This window comes from Magallana gigas, chromosome 4 (genome assembly GCF_963853765.1).
Source record: "Magallana gigas chromosome 4, xbMagGiga1.1, whole genome shotgun sequence".
Lineage (NCBI taxonomy): Eukaryota > Metazoa > Mollusca > Bivalvia > Ostreida > Ostreidae > Magallana > Magallana gigas.
Genome location: NC_088856.1, coordinates 44694392 through 44716848, shown reverse-complemented (window position 1 = coordinate 44716848; position 22457 = coordinate 44694392). Strand labels below are relative to the sequence as shown.

General features: G+C 34.4%; 1 long non-coding RNA gene across 1 annotated transcript in view; it reads left to right on the top strand.

The window, feature by feature from the left end:
* Positions 1 to 18020: 18020 nt before the first annotated feature.
* Positions 18021 to 22457, top strand: part of LOC136274846 (uncharacterized) — a 41462-nt gene continuing 37025 nt past the window's right edge. The window contains exon 1 of the long non-coding RNA XR_010713270.1: positions 18021 to 20405. This is a non-coding gene — a long non-coding RNA (uncharacterized lncRNA). The remainder of the gene's footprint in view (positions 20406 to 22457) is intronic.

Genomic DNA, 22457 nt, shown 5'->3' with positions numbered 1-22457 from the left:
CATCGGTTTTAAAACTTAAAATGTCCATTGAACTTGTACATACAGTGATAAGGATTTTCTACGCCTCTAAATATGCTAAATGACCGTTATCGCCTGTGGCATGCAGTGTTTATATAGTAATTATCGTGACCAAGCACCTGTTATGTACCTAGCTTTTCTCTTTGTTTGATATATATATATATATATATATATATATATATATATATATATATATATATACAGTAAAACGAGAAAATTTGGCGCATACGTATTTTAGCACAAACGCAAGTGCGAGTACATTAGCGCAATTATATTTTAGCGCATGCATCTTATCTATAAAAAAGAATACAAAAAAATGTTGTTGTTTGATAAACGATCACGCCCAAAATGTAGTTCTATGTTCACTCAAGCACGTGAACACAACGGACTGACGTTATTGTTTTGTTTCTTCAAGTTGCAAAACAATAACGTCAGTCCATTTTTCATATGAAAATCGTTGGCGCACTATTAATTTTAGCGCTCAGAGGCAGTTGCGCCAAAGGCGCTAAAATTAGTAGTGCGCCATAGTTTCTCGTTTTACAGTATATATATATATATATATATATATATATATATATATATAACCGAATGTTGTCACATAGCTGCAAACGAAACCGTCTGACGTGTCATTTAGGTGCCAACGGGACTTGGGGCGAAAAAACGGTTTGCACCTATGTCCGATCGGGTTTTTTAAATCGCTCTAACTCGGCGAATCGCGAACTGACACCAGGTAAACTCTAATCATGATAAGGAGAGTTCTTTCAGACGTTAAATTTCAGTTTTGAAATAATTATTTGATACAAAATAACTTAAAGCCAGTAAATTTTTTGAGGGTACCCATTCAGGAAGTATATATCTCCGGCCGAGCGATTCCGTCTGAGATGTCATTTAGGAGCAAACGTCGGTTTTTTGAAGATTTCTTTCTAAAATTTGATACATATGTCAACAAAAAGCTCAGAGTAACTGGCTAATATTATGACTTATTTTTTTGAGGTACTGCGCTATGCATATGTATCTAGTTTTCAAAAGATATCGCCGTCGACAGAAATTTTAGTGCTCATTTTCAGCTGTGTTGTTTTTGTATATAATTTTAAGCTTCTACGCATGCTTGACCCAATAAAGTTATCGAGATGGAAGACGAAATGGCGATCGAAATGTTCGGCTTCTTGTGATTTTTACTGATCTGTTACAATTGCGGAATGTTATAAGGATGTGTGAAGAAAGTGAATGCAAGGGAGTTGTGTTTTAGATCAACGGATTTGTGTTTTTTTAGATTTAGATTCTGCGTTGGATTACAAAAAGGAAAAACCATTACGTCCTTACAGTAAGTAAACGTTGTCATTGTTTGTTTAAATGGGGGAAGGTATTGAAAAGTTCTATAGAAAAAAGATTTGGGAGCTTACAATATTTTAATGGTACTCGGCAGAAACTGAACTTATCGAACCAAGCGGGTTTCATAACACAAAGAGAAGTTAAAAATACCACATTTTTATCGCTATTTTATTTTTTTAATTCTCTAAAATGTTTTTATTATGATCTCATGTACATTCTGAAATCCGATACATAAATACAATTAAACCAAAAATCGTTCTTGTATTATCACGTCCTTATTCTTTTAAATAATGTGCGTAAACATACAGGTTCATTAACATATCTCATGTATCTCGTGCTTTAGAACGACATGATTTTAGATTTATCGAGACACACAGTTTTTTTTACAAACTTAATTGTTTCTTGAATAAGGATCAATACAGAATGTATTTACTATGATTTCTTGGCCGAATTCTTAAGCAAGAGCTTTTGTTTACATTATGCGGCTATGGTAAAGTTATCTTCTCTTTGTGGCTGATAACGTAGCTTAGAAAATAAACATGTGGAAAACACAGACAATCAGAATTGAGAAATGCCCACTGATATCATTACGACTGAGATCTAGAATGATGTTTTTAAAAACCCACGAAATGTATTAATTGGTAAATGAACGTTAGCTTGTGGTAAACATTGTTTCTATTTTCTCTAAATTCCTCTGATGTTTCAAAGTTCTTTCTTATCTTAAATCCAGATAGCTTAAAGTAAAGCAACCATAATTTTTATGGGGTATCTAGGTTCAAATCCTAGTCTGGATTGTATTAATGAGAGACAAAACATCACGTAAATGATCCTTAAGTTCGGCATTATTGGTAAACTCTTGATCTTGTTTTCATCTCTCTCTCTCTCTCTCTCTCTCTCTCTCTCTCTCTCTCTCTCATTGTTTACATTCCACCGTCTGTACACGGTGACCCCAATGAGTTACCTCCTCTTTGACCAATGGAATTTTGGTAAGATGTAGTGAAATGAGACAAAAAGAAACAAATTCTAATCTTGGTAAATATAATCAACAATAGTGAAACATTTTACTTTAAGATACTTAGATACTTTGAAAAATGCCTAAAATATAATTTTAAATATTCTATTATTTTATTCTTAGGGACCAGGCAAAATTTATAACAAAGATGGGACCTGCTGTACAAACAGGCATGGGACACCGACTTTTTTCATAAAGGAAAAGCATGGGACAAAAACTTTTTTTAGTATTTAGTACTCATGTGATGAACATTTTTCAAAAATGAGTTACAGTTGTTATCTAAAGATTAACATTTATTATTTTTAAACATATTTTATTTTTATTATACTCCCCTTGTTAACCGAAACTGTCCTTTGCTACCTCTAACTTACACTAGCATTCTCTGAAAAGATACATTGTCTTAGAATTAGAAAGATTATGCAATTCTTAGAAAAAGTATGCCTCATATTGCCAATTTCATTGAGGTTTAAGAAAAACATGACCATTTCAGTGAACCCACCATTTCCATTTTCCTCTATTTAACCCAGCATCACAGAGCTCTCCTTCAGTAAAACATATTTACATGATCTTTTTGAGGTCAGTTGCTGTTCAACCTATTTTAATAAGAAACCTTATTCAATACTACATACATCTACATGATATTATCATGATAAAAGCATCACATCACTTAGAAATAACCTTACATGTATACCCTCCCCCTATCTTTGGATTTTCATAAAAAGCATTTATAATTTCAAATATTTTACCTGATATCATGAAACTTGTAGAAATTTCCTTAAGTCATTTCTCACATATATTTTAAAATATCATCACTGATGCTAAGAATTGATCGCTCTTTTTAGGTAAATTGGATGATTTTTAGCTTTTTTTAAATACAAATAGCACGTGGTTTGTTGTTTCCATGAACAAGGAAGCTAGCAATCATATTTTGTGAGTATTTTATCTATTCTGGTTTCTAGTCCCCTTTTATCAAACAATGCTAAAACAGTAAAACCTACAAGTGTGAAGCCTGCCTTAAATTAAATTAAAATTCAAACACACCAGGGTAGCTGGAGAGTGGAGACCAATAAAAATTTCATGAAAAATGTTAATATTTTACATTGTTAATGCATATACTAGTATACAATAAAAGGGTAAAAGATGTTGATTCTTGTTCTTTTCAAAATTAGTAATCATAGCAGATGTTATTTGAATGTTATTAAATGTATATATTTACACATCTTACACGTAGTGTTAATGGAGTCAATTAGAAAAACAGGGGGGGGGGGCATTTTTCAACTACATGCATGCATGTAAATGTAGGTGTTTAGAGATTTTGTATACTATGGTTACTGCATTTGTCTACATGTAAACTACATCTGAAAGAGAAATATTCTTTCCAAAAAAATGAGTTTATTAATTAATTTGGTTGCCTAGTGTCATTTCATAAAATCAGACAGCAAAATTGCTGCAAATTTATAAATTTAATGATTCAATTCATAAAAACTGTTTTAAAGCATTTATTCTTATCTCATTAATTAACTTAAGGCTATATGATAAATATTGTCATCAGAATAGGAAATTCCTACTTTCTATGCCAATTTACTCAAGTGGTGGCCATTCTGTACAATAAAGAGGGGGTTACATGTACTCCCTTCCATGTACATCTACATACACTGTACTAATAGAATAGAGAAATAATTGTTTACATTATATTTTTGGTAATTTTTGTTGCTACAATCTCATGAATATCCATGGGAAAGTAACTTTTTTAGCACGCAGGCATGGGACACAGATTTTTTTTAATGTGAAAGCCATGGGACATATCAATTAAAATTTTCTTTTTGTACCGGTCCCATCATTGTGATAAATTTTGCATGGTCTCTTATTGCTGTATCTGCTAAAAATTGGCGTTGAATTTTCCATTATTAAAAAGCTTTTGTAGTGGATGTTAAAGCATAGATCCCCCATCCGCTTAGTTCTTTTCCACAGAAAAAGGACCCTGTTTGGAGTATCTCTACGGGCGGAAAAAGCACCCCAGTATATTATTCCCACCTCTGCACAAAATTAGCTTACTTTCCCTTGGGCGGTTAAAGACCCCCTCCTGTTACCGGATTACAGTATTAAAACTGATAACAATTACCTTAATTAAAAACACAGACGCTCTCTCTCTCTCTCTCTCTCTCTCTCTCTCTCTCTCTCTCTCTCTCTCTCTCTCTCTCTCTCCATTGCCCCAATGAATTACCTCCTCTTTGATCTACGGTTTATTAACATGTCTGTGATAACACTGCGAATCGATTTTGTATTGATTCAATTGACGTGCTGTTGGGGTGCAGCGGGGTTTGAATAATTAAATATGTCAATATTCTACATGTAATATTAACTATTATCGTACAATTGCTGAAAATTTTATAAATATAAGTAATAAGGAATCATTTTGTGAGCATTATATATTTAAGATCGTAACTCCGGTCGGAGCGTGATCATATATATCATAAAGCTTTTCGGACTTTATCGGATTTGACCACGCGCCGACCAAAAGTCATAATGCTAGAAGAATGATTCCTTATTTCTGAAAGTGAAATGAAACAAACATAAATAAATTCCAATCTTAGTAAATATATTCAATGGAAATGTAATATTTTTATTCACAATACTAAGATACGTCGAATAGAAACTAAAATACATTCGTAATTTCCTTAATTTTATTGTTACACATATATGTATCATTTTATTAAAAAAAAAACGTTTCATTTCCATTTATAAAAAGTGTTCCACTATACTACCGGTAAATCCACCTCTGCAATTAATCAGTATAGCTAGAGTTTCACCCTTGTGGTAAAACAGATGTAACGAAGAATATTGACCCGGGGTCATATTTCAACGTTGATTATCGATCCGGGATGGGTTTTTTTTTTGTTGAAAATTAAAAGTTGTTGAATTCATGCCCTCGGTCATTTTTCAATAGCTTTCTACCCATTAGAAAATAACATTGTTGAAAATTGAATACCCATATTTGTTGTTTAAGATAACAAAGAATAGTAAATATGTGTACCTATGCAAAAGTCCAGGTATCCTCTTGTAAGGCCATTTTTTTCAAGAGATCAGATAGTCGGATTGACACTATTTGTAAAAGTTCACATGAAATGTTAGCCATCACTTAGCTTGTTTCTGTGACTTTGGTGAATTTTTCCGTGTACCGGAGCAATCGCGTTTTCTCGGGGCTCTGAGATCGCTGAGCATACTGGAGATGGCCTGCTGGGAGCTGTCTTTGGACATTCTCGGTGCTGAATTTGAGCGCTGAGTGGTTCGATTGTCTTTAGAATGAGATGTAGCGACGATAGCCAGAATTTCTCCTTACTTAATTGTTTTGACCGGGCCAGGCAGTGGGATGGGTGTGGATCGTTCCCTCTTTGTCAAGGCCGGACGCCCAGAAATCATCGTAGGTTGCCTCAACGAAGATTGTTGATTTTTTTGCTTTGACCAAAGCCTAACGGAAAGCCGATACCTGGTCAAATTTCGCGTCTATTATTTCTGTCATCAATGCTAATTTTTCTGATTTGTAACGGTAAGAGTTCGAGATGGTCTTTCCAATTTTATTTTTTTTTTGTGCATCTAATGCAGCAATCGCAGACTGAATTGCGTTTGCTTTGGGAATATCGCTACTTCGTACAGCTTTCACGTATTGAAACGCGTGTTCTAACGATTTGTGAGTAACACCAAATACTTTTATTTCACATGGGGAAATTGGATAGGGTATCAGAAGCCCCCGCAAAAGGTACAACTTTGGCTAAAGGTGTTGTGTAGAGGTCACAAGTATCGTCACCCGGGGAGTGTCCGCCCTTCTTACAAACCTTACATCTGGCCGAGTTAGGGCAGTCTCTTTTATAGTGGGTAGCCTCCCAGCAGTTAGTACAAAGTGGGGTGCGTTTATTTGAAGGTTGACCGTAGTGCATGATATATGAAACACTGCAACCTTGCGCATTTGCATTGACGGGGCAGAAATTTGCCGTCCGGAAGAGCGCTAACTTAGATGAAGTATTTACCATTCAAAATTCCTGTCATTTTTCTTGTTTCGGGGTGTCTAATATTGTCATACTTTAAGCCACTGGTGAAATTTAGATCAAACTGTTTTACCATTTTCATGATTTTATCATCATCTACGGACAGAGGGACTCTTTTGACCGTAATTTTGAGCACCTGCTCAGACGGTTCATTGGTACCTGCGGAGAAGTGTCATATACACTAATGTGCCTATTTCTGATATCAAACCCTTCCTGTAGAAGTTTTCATCTGCTGTTGGACGATTAGACCCGTCAAAGACCTCTGGTTTTTTTAATGCATTGAATATCATTCACAACTTTGCTTGTTGCTACAGAGAGTTTATAATCAGAAACACGATTAGCTTCATTTGTTATAATCCCGTGGATCTCTTTGTCCTTAAAATAAAAAGGTTTCAGAAGCTCCAATTCTAAAGGAGAATCAAAGGACAATCAATGTAACCGTTTGATTCCCGTTATGTAAAAGAGTTTCACTCACAACACTTTCGGTGATCGATTCGTTGAATACAAATCACAATGTTGTACACAGGTTGTTTAAAAAAACCGGTCAAAATAAATCCAAAAGTGAAAGAAAATGACGATTCAAAGAAATATTATATACACAAACACAATATATACAAAATCTGCGAAGAAGATTCAGCCAAAAGCCTTTAAATCCCTCAAAAATTGCCAAAAACACGGAGCGTGGAACAAACACGTCCTCATGGCTCAGCGTCACGTAACTACACCTACCGAGTTTTGAATTGTCTTTTAACTGCGTGGAACTGCATGCTTTACACGAATTGAATGTACTTGAAATTACTTTTCGGACATATATTCGTGGATGTGTTAATTGGGCGATATTGAATTTCCTCCCTGTAAACTTTTCTGTAAATTTACAAGGAGGATGTAAATAAAATATATGAAAATTACAATTTTATATAAAACATACATTATACTGTAAAATGTGTATTTGCACCCACCAAGAACATTTACAATAAACAGTATGACAATATCATAGGGACATTTAAATTTTCGCGCGTAGAGCTTTTAGCACCATAATACGTACTACATTTTAATTTGTTATCCTTTCATGTTAAATACTGAAATCTGATTAGTTAAGACGCAGTTAATAATCCGTTCTATTACCCTCAGCGTTAGCAACGCACTTAGCAACGGGTAACATTACAAATTGTTAAATGCGCGAAAATTATGCGCGTACGGTTCGCTGTAGAATTCACGTTGTTCCTATATAAAAGCAGTAAAATTTTATTAAAAATTAAAACATTCAGTATAACAAAATAAATAGTGCCTATTTGGGAGGATAACAGTTGAAATTGACACCCCTCGAAAACCATTGTCAACCTCCGCTTCGCGTCGGTTGACAATGGTTTTCTCGGGGTGTCAATTTCAACTGTTACCCTCCCTAACAGGCACTATTTATATAATAATCATTTCTGTAGGGGGAAAATGTTACAATACATAAAATCTCTGAACTAGCATCTGCTAAAACAACTTTAAAATGATTCATTAATCTGAATTTATTTAAATTTTTACTTCACCGTAGATTTAAACCTGCTTAAGAATTCTAAAGAAAGTTAAGATTATGGACACATTTATGTTTAAGTGGTGTATGACTGTTTATATGACTGGTTATAAAAAATCATGAAAAGCATTTTTCATTTGTTGAATGATAATGACTTGTGAAATTGGTTTTGTATTCTTTAATTTAATGTAAGTGATCTGTACGTTGTGACTATATGTTTATCACCGGTTACGTCTTTAACTATATGCATATTGTGATGTATTTGCAAAACTTGGTTACTACTGTACATATTACTCAGGTGACGATTTTGGATGCTGGAGGTCGTAAATGATTTTGACGATATGAATTAAAGCTTTAAGTACATTGTATACGTGTCCTGCAATGGCATATTTTAAGATATTTACCATACAGCGTTCAAATGAACGGTTCATATTTTAATATTTGTAATGCGTCGCATTTGTGACCGCTTAATCTGTGTGATAGCTAAAGGCCTTGTCACACCAAGTTGCGTTCCCAAGCCGTGTTCACGGCGTTGTAAAATTCATGGAATCGCCGTAGGATCGAAAGGAAAATTCAGAACAAATGTACAATTTTATTTGAAAATTTTACAAGTGGAGATGTAACGGCGTCCTGACGGCGACCGAGGCGTTCTTACGGAGCTCCCACGGCGTGTAACTGCGTTTCCACAGAGTTCTACTTGGCGATTGACTGCGCTCTTGCTGGGTACTAGTATTCGTCGAGCGCTCAGGACGTGCTAGGAGTTTTTACCGCGCGTCCACGGCGTGCTCTGTGCGCTGACTGCGTGCACAAGACGTTCTTTGCTTCTTGGGAGGTTAATGTTAATTTGTACATTTGTATGGAAAACAACCAAGAATTTACAATTAGTAAATAAATGATAAAAATGTTTTGTTTTGATGAATAGGTACATTGTAATTGAAACGTAACTACTTCTAAACAATTTGTGATGGTCTATTAAAGTATAGTCAGATCTACAAAAAGGTCCGTTATTAGTTGTAAGAAAACATAGAAAAGATATGAAAACATCAGCACCAAATGGCATGAATTTCATCTACGTCATTTGATATGTCCTGGAATATTAGCAAATGCTGCTTTTTACATAATCATCCACATTACTACATCGCTTGTTATTGTACACCAGCCATTGTTCGAGTTTTCGTGGTCTTGATGACAACGCACTAGAAACGCAGGGGGGCGCGATACAAACGCTAATAAACGCATCTAAGAAACGTCAAGAGAGCGCAGTGAACGCAGCAACAGCTCTTTGGGGTCGCTGTGTGAACGCAGTCAAATGAAAAAAAAACTTGTGCAAACGCTGTGGATGCGCAGTGAGAGCGCGATAGAGGCGCAGTGAGATCCCAAAGGACTCCGAGAGTTCTCTGTGCAAGCGCAATTGACTTATCCCTGCGTCTACACTGCGATTAGCTGCGTACCTTGAGCGCGCCAACGGAGCTCTCGTGGCGCTATTGGAGACCTCATGGCGCTGTCACGGCGACCCCACTCTGCTTTTACGGCATGTGTATTAGAACGCAGGCAACGGTGCGTACTTTGTGCATGTTCAAAGTGCGCGCCGTCACATGGCGTTCTAAAATGTTCTAGGGGCGATCCCACCGCGACGAACGAAGTTATGGCGCTGTAAGAGACTCTACTGCGTTTACTTTGGCGTTTTACATTAATTAAGGACGCAGCGGGATCGCCGTGAGAACGCAGCCCCGGTGTGACAGGGATTTTAGAGACACACATGTGTTTCATCTATAAGAACCTATTGGCTTCAGCCTATTCAAAGAGCAACATTGGTGTAACTATGAATATGAAGTAAAGAGATTGTTTCAAATCTCGAGTATGCGTGTTTTTGGGAATGATAAAGTTTATAGCAGGACAGATTATCACAGCTCTATACATTTTGATTACGACTAGTCTTTAATAATTTATATCTATTGATATGAAAAAAGAGTTGTGGTAGGTTTTATCCGATCTTGACTTTGGGATGCTTATGCTATTTCATATTTTAGGAGCATTTTAATCAGAGTAAAATAAAATGGCTCCTATTGAACAGTAACGTTTTGTCCTAAGTCATTTATACTTGTATGGTTTGTAACTATGTATATGAAATAATGAAGTGTCAATGTGTGAATTCGATTGTTTACAAAAGCACTACTGGGGTATATACTTGTTTCGGGCGTATTTTGAAAATTATTAGGGCATCTAAAACTACTTTTGATTTAATTACATATCTTTAACACATCTTTACGCACATATGTGTAAATAGACAAATTTAACATTAAATACAGAGTTGCTTTGGTTTTTATATTGCCATCATGTAAGTGACAATATACCGTTAAATATCTTAATTTCAACATGGTCAAGTCATCCAACCACACTCCTATCCTCCGTCCATATCGATCAAATTCGCCGCCCTAATATAGAATACATTCCGACGCCCCTGTTTAAACATAGCATGTCCAGCCTTAGCTACGTAGCATGAAATTGAAAACGATGGATTCTTATCCGATAACTACCCCAACCACCAAAAATCACCCAAAACTGAATACTTAAAAGTTTGTAAAAATAATTAAATTCATGGTTACGGGTGCTGGTGTTTGCTTGTGGCTCCATTTGTGGCTGTAAAATTATTCCTAATAGATGTACGAGGGTTCACCGTAAAGTTCGTGTAAAACCTTAATAAAAACGGGAAAACAGAAAATAAAATGTTTTTTCATTCAATTCATGTTTTATTAAATATACGAATTTTTATCACAAACAAAGAATAAATAGTGATAATTTCAGCAAATGCAAAAAGATACTGAATTATACCCGGAACATCAAATCGAAAATTTGTGACGTTACCCAACCCCAAACATATTAAGCCGCGCGAAATTGACTTCATGTAGGGGGAATACGGCAAAGTCCATTAAGCTGTATGGAAGATGCTGAAGGCAATAGAACCCCAGTAAATCAATCTTTTAACCTGTTTTATCTTAAATGTATGGCTGGGGGCAATATTTTTGTGAAGTAAAACTTGATCCAAGTGAGCCGCTAGGTATGGGCACTTCTTTCCACATGCCTGTACCCACTCTCTCCTATAAACCTAACAAGAAAACAAATCACTGCTAATACCACATCAACAATTTAAATAACATTTTATATTTCTAAAATGCTAATTAATGGAATGTAAATATTGTTTTAAATAAAGTGAAACATTTTATTTGCTACTTATTTTATTCAAATAAAAAGTAACAATTATAATTATAATTTTATTTTCAAAAGTTTAAATTACCTTGCAAAAGTGATTGGAGTTTACTTCTCATGTCTCTGGCCATCGGGTACTGCGGGTACTGCGTTTCTCCAAAAGGTTTAGTAACTTTCGCTTTTTTCGGTGGAGAAGAGTTCGTATTTTTCCATTGGTCGGACTGTTGTTTTGTTTCGGGATCATAGTAGTGGAACCAACTTTCATAAGTTGTGACAATCATGTCCAAAAAACTTCCGCCTGCCTCTTTCTCAACTATTCTACTCTCTTAATTTTTCAAATTTTCAATTGTCAAAAGTGTTAAAACTCATCGTGTACAGACACGACTCATATTCAAATCTTGAGTTAAATGTCATGTGCCGAAGTCTTTGAAACTTTGCGTTTTTCTGTACCTTCACTCACAGATCACCGTCAATAACGTCACGAACTTTACTTTTCACGGCTCCACTATTTCAAAATGATGGTCTTCCCTCCCGCACATCATCCATTACATTCTCCCTTCTGTCTGAAAATCTTATGGGCCACTTAAATACTAGGGAACGGCTTACATTCCTGTATTTTTGTGACTGTTTCAGAAATTATTGAGTCTCTGTAGGAGTTCATTCGATTCGATGTAGAATGATGCGGTATGCAGACATTATGACGTTACACACATAAAATAAGGGATTCACCTACTACACGTTCACGTTCAAATGCTTATTATCTCTTTTTAGATATAACCACATGAATGAATTGAAAACATTGACCATTGCTAGAACTTCTGTTATTCTTTATTAATGACAGAGTGCATTTTTTGGTCTAGTTGGTCCATTGTACATATGTTAACATATAGAGTTATGTTTACTCCTAAATTAAATTTAATTAAACTCGTTAGTTGAGAAATGGAAATTTTATGATTTTACTTTATCATACGGTATATTCTAAATGGAATACAATAGTCGCATACAATGACAAGTAAGATCTGAAATGAGGAGATGTGGAAATTTTAACGAAGTTCAACGTAATGCCTGTTTTCTTGTATATTTGATACAAGTGTGATGATTTCTCTCTTACAAAAAGAAACATCGCAGATAAATATACCTCGGCTGATAGAAGAAGCGACAACTGCTGGATGAAACCGAATTTCCATAGAGGATTTAGCATCGACATTCCTAAACTACTTCCCGGTCACCCACACCCTGCCCCCCCCCCCTCCCCCAACAATAAATCTTATACCCCCCCCCCCCTGTACACGCACAGAAAAAAACACCTAAAAATTTTCTCGAAAAAGAAAAACTTATTTCGTGGAGAGATAGGACAAACTATTTAAGTCATTCTGTAGTTAAGTGTATTTATTGTTTATCAGTGATTCTTAGGCATGTGTAATTTAATCATTATAAGTACACTATACCTATAATTATACCACCTATCCATCTGCGCGTGTAACGGATAAGTAATAAACTAAGGGAAAAATTCTTTCCTAAAGCCTCGATCACAACTGGCCGTACGTAAATGTGTTTGGTGCGGGCACGATTGATTTTGCCAGTAGTGACTCCCTGGCTGATCGTAGCGTTAAAATTCCCGTTGAAGTTACTAAGAGTGCAACGTAAGACAAACAGACGTTTGACGTGCAGGTCGTAGGAGTCATGTACAATTCTGTTTAATAAAGACGGGTTGCTATTTGCTATATGCGATGCCCGTAAGAACCGTACTTCCGTCTTACATTTATTGTGCTCAAAACGTACGTTAGGCTTGCGAACGGGATAAAAATCATTAATATTATTCGCGTCGTAGATCACTCGCAAGTCAATCGTACCGACATATGTCTTTCTTTGCCTCACGGCGGCTGCACCACATACATGTACAAATATTATTGTTTTCAATTAAAAAAACATTTTTTCTTTGGGCATCTATATACTGAAATAAATACTGAAACGTCAAAAGAACTCGTAGAAAAAGGAGACTATTCTCGTGCAATTGCTGTTTTGTGACCAGACTAGCTTAACACTAGACGACACAAATGAAGAATGTTTTGAAAACATAATTTAACTTTCCAACCTGATACCATAGATATTGAAAACTTCTCTTAAATATAAAAGGAAGTCGGCGCAAAAGTCTAACATCAGCAAATTAATTATCAACTGATAATTTTCCTTGCCAATGTAATAGTTTAAAAAGATTTTACAATTTTGTTTACTCTTTGCTGAACTTAACAAGATTTTCGAAAAAGTGTTCACGAAACTTTCAACTGAAAGTAAAAAGCCACATCGAATTCGTTTGCTTTTACATATGTTATTTCTTAAATACACTTCATTCGTTTAAATAACAAAATCTACAAATTCTTTTCTTGTATTCTGATTTTGATACAATTATGAAAACAGTTTTATAAAGTTTTAATGGTCATATGAGATGATAATCAATATTTTCAAAATGGAGAAAATACTCTATATACAATGGATAAACATCATACTCACGAAAACAACACTTTTCTGCAGTAGGAGGTGTTGTAGTGTTTTGTGTAGTTGATGATAGTGAAAGATATCGTTCTGTCCGTTAATATCATTTTTCTTCTCCTTACTCCGAAAATGTGTATGATTCTATCCTAGCACACTTGCAAGTCAAGTGATAAGGGAATCTTTTACCCTTTCTCCACAATCTACTTCAATATCCAGTTCCTTATTGTTCTATTTTCATTTCTTTGCCATTCTATTTTCTTTCTTTTTTTTGGAGGGGGGGGGTGTACTATTTTGTTTTAATTTTGGCTTCTAGAGAGTCGTTACTAGAATCTTTGATTTGATTTCGATATTTATAAAAATCTTGTTTATGAGCGATTCGTTCGCACCACGAGCAATTGGTGCACGCATGACGAAAATGTGACGTTTGTTCAATGTGCGTTCAATTTATATTGAAGATCGCACCCGTAGAAGCAAATATATTATTTAGACATAAGTATGCTTTGTTAAATGGAGCTCAGGTCACACTGTCATTATTTGGAGCTACGAGTTGTGGCCAGTTTAAACTCACCACAACTCCTCAGGTATCGTGTAGGACTCGAACACATATATGTTCATGTCAAATAAATGTCTAAATATGTCACCAGTGCTCGCCAATTAGCCACCGGGAGAATTTCACAAGGTTATGAGTTCCCGCGCATGCGATTTTTAGTATCGAACAAATATCGAAGACATATTGAATTGATGTCGTCCAATCCTGTGTGCACGTCGGCGATAATTCGTATTATGTCGGCGCTTCTCGCCGTGTGAAAAAGTAGTTAGACATGTTACGAGCTGCGTTGCTAGTTCCGAGGACATTTATACGATCTCTACGCGACATGCGCCCGGTATGCAACGAGTTTGAAAGATTTCTGCTCAACATTTGTACGAATCTGTACATGTTCTGAGCTGTTTTCTTTTCTTTTATTTTATCTCAGTACTTTACATGGATGATCATAGGATCATCTTTAGCAACGTCTACCACCATTGCATAGGTTTTTGAACCTTTTTTCGGGCCATAAGGAAAATTATCAATGAGACCCAACAAACGAATGAATAGCCAATTCGTAATACGTCGTATACACATATATTTCTCGTAGAACAATCTTCACAACTCGTACAAGAACTCATGCATATAAGCGCTCTCCATTACAATACTGTCGATCTTTTACTTATGTGTCTTGTGTATGATTTGTTTAATAGATTGACACCTTTTATGATTAATTTAGAAATCTCGGATTCTTAATTTTCTCTATAACATTATAGGCCCTATTAAACTCTTAGAACATTTTTTCTGGATCCTAATCATGAGGAGTTCTTAAAATCTACGCGGGTATGATAAGGCAACTAACAGCGATCAAATTCCTCTGATCGATATGACGTCACAATAAGCAGCATGATGTCATATTTTACTCAGAAACATGTCGATTTTAACTTTATCTCTGGTTTATATTATAAAAATTACAGACATAAAATATCACTAGAAACTCTTTTAACTGAATATATCTTCGATTTCTCTCTATTACGTATAATTATCATTGATCATTGATGACGTCACAAGCATGTTTAAAAGAGAAGATCATGTCGGGAGACAAATTATCGGAATGCAGTGTAAACAATGCCGAAATAAGACTTATTTAATACAGATACCTAATATTTAGATAAGTGTCAGTTCGAATATAATCAGGATAATACAGGCATGGATATTTTGTTTAATCAGCGAGTGTTATAAGGTAAGCGGATCGACATTTATATGGCTTGACCAGCCTTTCCTCTGTCAGTGTGTACAAAAAATGGTAAAAGTGTAACACTACCCTGGATATTAGGAAAGATGATTTTGGTAAATATCAACGGTATATGACCTAAACTACAAGAAAAGTGCTGCTAGAATCATGTGCTTTGTTGTTTTAAACGAAAAATACGTAGCATTTTCAATGAAATTTTAGAAGTTGAGAGGGTTTCCGATAAATATTTACAATATTTATTTTATGCGATTAACAATAGGATTCTAGCAGTAATACTAATAAACATGAACTAATTTCCAATCGAATTATTGTAGAAAACATACAAATGAACTTCGGGGTAGTGTTACACTTTTTGATTTTCTGTTAAGGTAAAAAAGTGATCTATTTTCAACTGTCACGTGATACCATGGCACGGCAGCTTCAAAGATTGAGTCGATTCTGAAGTAGAAAAATAATATCTTGGTGAACTCTTTCACTTGGTATTAATATCCAGTGCTGTTTTCATAAAAATAAACATTATTTAAATTGATCATAATTCTGACGGTCATTAAACTATGAGTTGCCTTAACCTACCCGCGTAACTGTTATCATAATACTAGTAAGTCATTTTTTTTAACAAGTAAAAATTACTTTAATTATTTTATTACACTAACGTCGTTTTGCAATAAAATCGTTTTATTTACGATAAGAAAAATTTCTTAAAGAACTCATGACATAAAAAACCCAACAATCTCACATCCATCCTTGTATCCATCTAATAACAATATGCAAGTTTCCTGCTCTTCTACTACGATGTGCTGATAAGACGCATGACCTCAATGTACACTCAGTGAAGCTCAGGGATATACGTGAATGAACGATACTTAATCCTTCTAATCTTAATTTTTCTTTTTTAATCGCTGGAGATGAATGAATGAAGTGTACAAAAATAAAAATTAGAGTTTATTTGTGAATTTTCTTTCTTTAATAACTTACGTTTTTTTATGGGGAGGGTTTACAAAGACTATGTCTGATACCCAATTCATTTGAATTTGAAATCGTTATGTTTAAATCAATAAATTATCTTCATAATTCTGATCAATATCTTTTCTATCAATTAAAATGTGATTTAAGCATTGTTGATATTTAAAAATACATGCAGCTTAATACTCTTATCAAAATTTTACTTTGAACATTTACTTAGCAAAATCATTTCTGGTACAATCAATCGATTTAAACGTTTACGATAAATATGACAATTTAATTGATTGTTAGGAATTTATTTAAATCAACACTAATTCACCAGAAAGGGTACTTTGTGATTTAAGTTTACATAAGTTCATAAACAAAATGAATTGCACAGCTTATGAGGATTTGATTGCGATTTAAGTTGTCAGACTATGAGTGTGGTTCAGGAATGATGGAACAAACCTTAATTGTTGTCTCATTTACTGATGCAGTTAGATTAGATTTGTGTGGAAAAGGGGTGAAATCTACTTGTAGTTCAAACATTTTCATACGATATATATGCATTAGTTTCATAAGATTTGCAAAATAAATTGCTTCAACACAGAAGTTAGAACTGATTCTATCTTATTTAGCTGCAACAGTTTACATGAATCTGGAGGAACTCCCTTTAAATTTATTGTCAAGACTAGCCAAAGTTTCAATGACGAATCCTGTGTACCAGGAGAAGAGGGTCTTAGGGGGTATCAAAGGGGATTGTTTTTTTTTTTATTATTATTAAGCGGATACTTATTCCTATATTAATTTCCCTCGATAGTTAATAATTATAAAACTGATATATTCCAACAGTTTTAAGAATACTATTATACGATATATTGTCACATTGTTGTTGTTTTTTTTGTTTTATTTTCCCCGTAAAAGCCAGCTTCCAGAATGCACATGCGCAATTCTTTTTCTAGATGAGTCCTTTCTGATTTAGAAAAAAACTGAACAAGGACGCCATTTTTTGGAAGATTTTTATAATTCCTATTTTGCAAAATATTTTATAGAAAAGCTTTTTATTTATATTTTTGCAACCATATACTTTTTATATAGCTTTGTATTGCACGTTTTTAGTTCAGCTTCAATTGTATGATCTTTTATAATTATTTTTTGTTTGCTTTTTTTGTGAACGTGCTTGTAGGAGGGATTTTGTTTTTCTTTCATTGGATATTTCAGTGTAACATTCACTCCAGGACTTCCAAAAGGTAATACGGTCAATCGATCAATCTCTCTCTCTCTCTCTCTCTCTCTTTCTCTCTCTCTCTCTCTCTCTCTCTCTCTCTCTCTCTCTCTCTCTCTCTCTCTCTCTCTCTCTCTCTCTCTCTCTCTCTCTCTCTCTCTCTCTCTCTCTCTCTCTCTCTACAAATCCCCTTTTATGTTCCAGATGGCAATAAGCAGAAAGAGAGCTCAACAAGATGTAAGTATAAAATTGATCTGATTTTCTTGATCATTATATAGAAGATATTTCATAAATAATTACTCAGGTGACACGTTCTTCATTTTTTTGGTTGAATTAGGTAATTCCATTTGCTACTGCAAAAGAGGAAGCAATGGCATTCATTTACCGGGGAGAAGACAAGCCAGGATGTGCCGAAAAAGACGTCAACTCAATAATCGGTGAGTGTGTGTGTGTGTGAGAGAGAGAGAGAGAGAGAGAGAGAGAGAGAGAGAGAGTCTTTAATTAAGGTTATTGTTGTCAGTTTTAATACAAAATGTTTGCAAACCATTGCTTGTAATAATTATGTATGTACTTTAAGCACATGTATAACTTTCTATACTAAATGTTTAATTGTTTATTTGAATAAGCCATATATTTAAGCAGCTAACATCGTTTTTATTCAATTCATAAAAATGCAGCTCTTTGAACAAGTATATACTAGTATTGGTGTCGTTTTAAAAAAATGAAAAATTAGAATGCAATTAATATTTTTCTGTTTTTCAACAACTTGCAAATTATTATTCATAGTTACCGTTGGATTCTGACAAAAATATAACTCTACATGTAGCTTTGTAGAGACAGGGACAAAATTTTAAGATTTATAAAATTGATTCGTCTCATTATTTATTTCATCACATGGGGATTTCTGAATGAGCAAATATTTTAGACAAATGAAGAACTTTATCAATACTTTTAACAACTTTTTAATTTGTGCTAAAACTTTTTTGATTTTGTTTTAAAATCTGCAATATTCTTTCTTTTGTTTTCCCATACTGCAAGCGACTTGTGGTAGGCCCCTACGCTAATCAAGTCTAAGCTGAATTAGATCAGATAACTCACACATTTGGCTCTTCACTATGTGTCACATAAATTTGAAAAACTATTTACTAATGAGTCAGTCGTGGGTTTATTCCTCGTGCAAGCAGATAATGAAAAGCATCTGTTTTTATCCAAAACCTATTCTTGATTTTGAGGAACATGACACACTTTTTGAAAGGGGTGGTGTAAGCGTATGTCTTAATTGGTATGAAGTCTCATATTTATAGAATCTATTAATTCATAAAAGCACTACTTAGAGCACATGTATGATTTTCACTCATTTTGATTACGTGCCAAGCTCTGCCCCAACCTCTGACATATCTATTTTTTGTCATGGTCAACCACTATCAGAAATATTTCACTCAACGTCAGAATTTCCTTTGAGGTTGTTTTGAGTATCACATGTTGCACTTTGCTTGAAGTTAGTTTTTAAGGATGCAAAAAGTATTGAACCTGTAAATGATAAATACCACAGTACATAAAAAAAATCAGTTCAATATATCATGTAAATATGAATAGAAAAGCAGCTTGTATGTTAACATGAATATTAATCTTAATATTCATGGGAAACATGCGAGTGGAGAGGTTTTAATTTCTTGTTCCAAAGAAATAATGAGTGTTGAATTCCCTGACATCTGTACTATATCTTAAAAATGTAAAAAGCCAAAAGTACACGCTGTCAATTTCAGTTCTGCTTCAAATGTAATTTGATCAGTGTAAGTGTAAAAAAAAAAAACCACCTTTAGAGATTATTTGAGTTTTGATTTTGTAGATTGCGATGCTGCAGCTTCATTTTTATCATTTTTAAAATTTAATACAATGCTATATATGCAAGCGGGTTTTACAGATTTCCTTTGCATTAAATTCAAAGTAAATATATTTTTTTTAATTCTTGAGATTTTAATTTGACTGTCGTTCCCGATCTAAACTGTACGTGCGTATCAATTTTCTTAAGAATTTTTTTCTCTCTCAACAGAACTAATTTCTATTCTGCTTATGGGGATCTTGAACTTTTTTTGAGTTGTTAAGTTTGACTGCTTTTTAATTTCCTTGAATGAAATATTTTATTATTTAACCTCACCTTCAGCCTCTCTCTCTCTCTCTCCCAGAGAACGATATCTCACTGCTCAGGTCTGCAAGTTCATAGCACTTCCCACATGTGCACTAATTAATTTGTTTTGTGAATCTCAGCACCTTGGCTAATCCAAGGTCAGTCTTATTAGTTAGTCCATGTTGAATACCGGGACATTGACATTCTCCACAGGAGGATACATCTTGTCTCATATTTACTTTTAAGGCCTAATATTGATGTGTATTTTGGGGGTGAGAATTAATCTTGACGTTTACCCTGAAATCTTTGATTGTAGATCTTCACATTATATAGACTGTATTTCACTGTGTGTATTTGAAAGTGATTACCGATGTGACCGTGATCTCCCCCTCACGTTTTAAAAAAAAAATGCTGTCTAAAAAGCCCTAATAAATGAGTGAATGAAGAAATGATTGAATAAATAAATATATATTAATAGAGTGCGAAAGCCTCCAGTATGGAATAAAAATGAAAAATAGAATATAAACTGATTTCTTTGGCCTTTTTTGCTACCTTGGAGATGGAGATTTTCACTCCGTGCGAGCACTGTTCTATATTTAGATACACGCGACTACATCAGTAATGTGCTCGATCTACAGGGACACGATGTAACCTGATACGACAAATTGTGAAAATGAAATTGCGGAGTGGTAGGCCTAACAGGTTGGTGAATTTCACTTGTCAATAAGCAACATTTCGTTTTCTCAACAGGTCAGTTTAAATTCTTGTCGTAATATGGGAAGTCGCCAAGATTCCGGGTCGTCACTCATGGTTGGTTTAAATTCAAGCAAAACTACTTATTTTTTTAACACATCAATCGCGAATGAAGTCAAACCCTTATTGCGAGTCACTTGACCTGAGACAAAATTACGAGAGAGAGAGAGAGAGAGAGAGAGAGAGAGAGAGTCGGTCATTTTATTTCTTGTTTGCTTTTATTTTATTTGTGATTATTTCATTACTGTCATTTATATAATTTAAAAATTGCCATGTTACATGACCATCAACAGCTGATCAAGTGGTATTCCTGGTCTGTGGTATTTTTTTTTCAATGCAGCAAGTTATATGGTGTTCTGTGACTCTGATACTCTGTCTTTTATTCAATCATTTGTCTGCAAAAAATCAAAGAAAGTCTAGCCTGATGGTTTTCAAGATTTCTTTTTTGTTCGCAACTATACCCAATATTGCTGAGTACCTATTATTGCCGATTGCTATAAAAACAGCAAGATTTCCTCTATCTATTTGTTATTTTTAGCTACTAACAAAAATAAATAAATAATAGAACTTTAAAGACACTTTAAGAGTTGGGAATGAAGAAAATTTACTTCAAACATCTCGGAACTTACCTTAACAAAGGTAAGCCTATGGAAACGTATCACATTTGTATCCGTGCGATGACACATGCCATTGAATGTTTGACTTGTAATCCACTTTGATGACAGGGCATTTTTTGGTTAAGTCCAAATTCGAAGTTACTCGTGTTATGATATTTGACAAAATTAAGCAAGATATCATTTCTACTACACAATATTTAAGAAAGAAAACAGAGCGTCTGCTTGCTTGTAAGACGCCAGTTTGTTTCCAACCTGAGGCAGATCAAAGATTCATCCACATGCACCTTCGGTGTAAATCAGAGGTGTTGCTATTAAGTTTCACACACATTATTTCTTTTAATGGACACACTAAAACTTATTTAAAAAAGCTTTTTAATAAATAAACAATGCATTAATTTAATTTTTAATCATTTTCCCAAGACATGTGAAGCACATGTTCCTCAGTTTTTGTGCATGTGGCTGCAGGGACATCGAAAAGAATATGGCTTATAATATGATTAAATTGCATTTATGATATAATTTTTTAAATTATACTTTCATGTTAAATACTAAAATCTGATTGGATTAGATGCAGTTATTAATCCGTTCTATTACCCTCAGCGTTAGAAACACACTTAGCAAAGGGTAACACAACGAATTGTTACATGCACATAAATCATGCGTGTACGGTTCGCCGTAGAATTCACGTCATTTCTATTTAATAGCAGTAAAAAATTCTCTAAAGTTAAGACATTCAGTATAATGAAAAAAATAGTGCCTGTTTGGGAGGATAACAGTTGAAATTGACACCCCGAGAAAACCATTGTCAACCTCCGTTGACAATGGTTTTCTCGGGGTGTCAATTTCAACTGTTACCCTCCCAAACAGGCACTATTTATATAATGTTATATTCTTACATTTTATCTTATTTTGTTAGATTCATTTAAAATTTTGACCTTTTACCGATTAATTACTGGAAAATAACGAAAAGATTGAGTGGCAATAATAGGTACTCAACTTCCTGTAAATCGAAGGTCATGGACAGGGTGTAATTTTAGCCAGAAGTAAGTCGGTATTAATGAGAATAAAATAAAAATTATTCCTCAAATTAAATAAATGAACAGTGCAGAGATTTGCCTAGAAATTTTTACATGACACTTACTTGAAGAGAGTAATAGAGAAAACTTGTTTATTTTTTTGGCAATAATGGGTACTCGCACGTTACTAATTTGAAAATGACTGTGAGGCTCTGCTATATAGGTATCTTTCTTTTCGACCAATATTTTAATATTACAACAATTTTAACACAAGCTTGGACTTTCGGCAGTACATGACAAACTCCAAATTGATGAAGGCAGGGTCTACTCATGGTTAACTTTCCTGTCATTGGCTATTGGCTAATAGA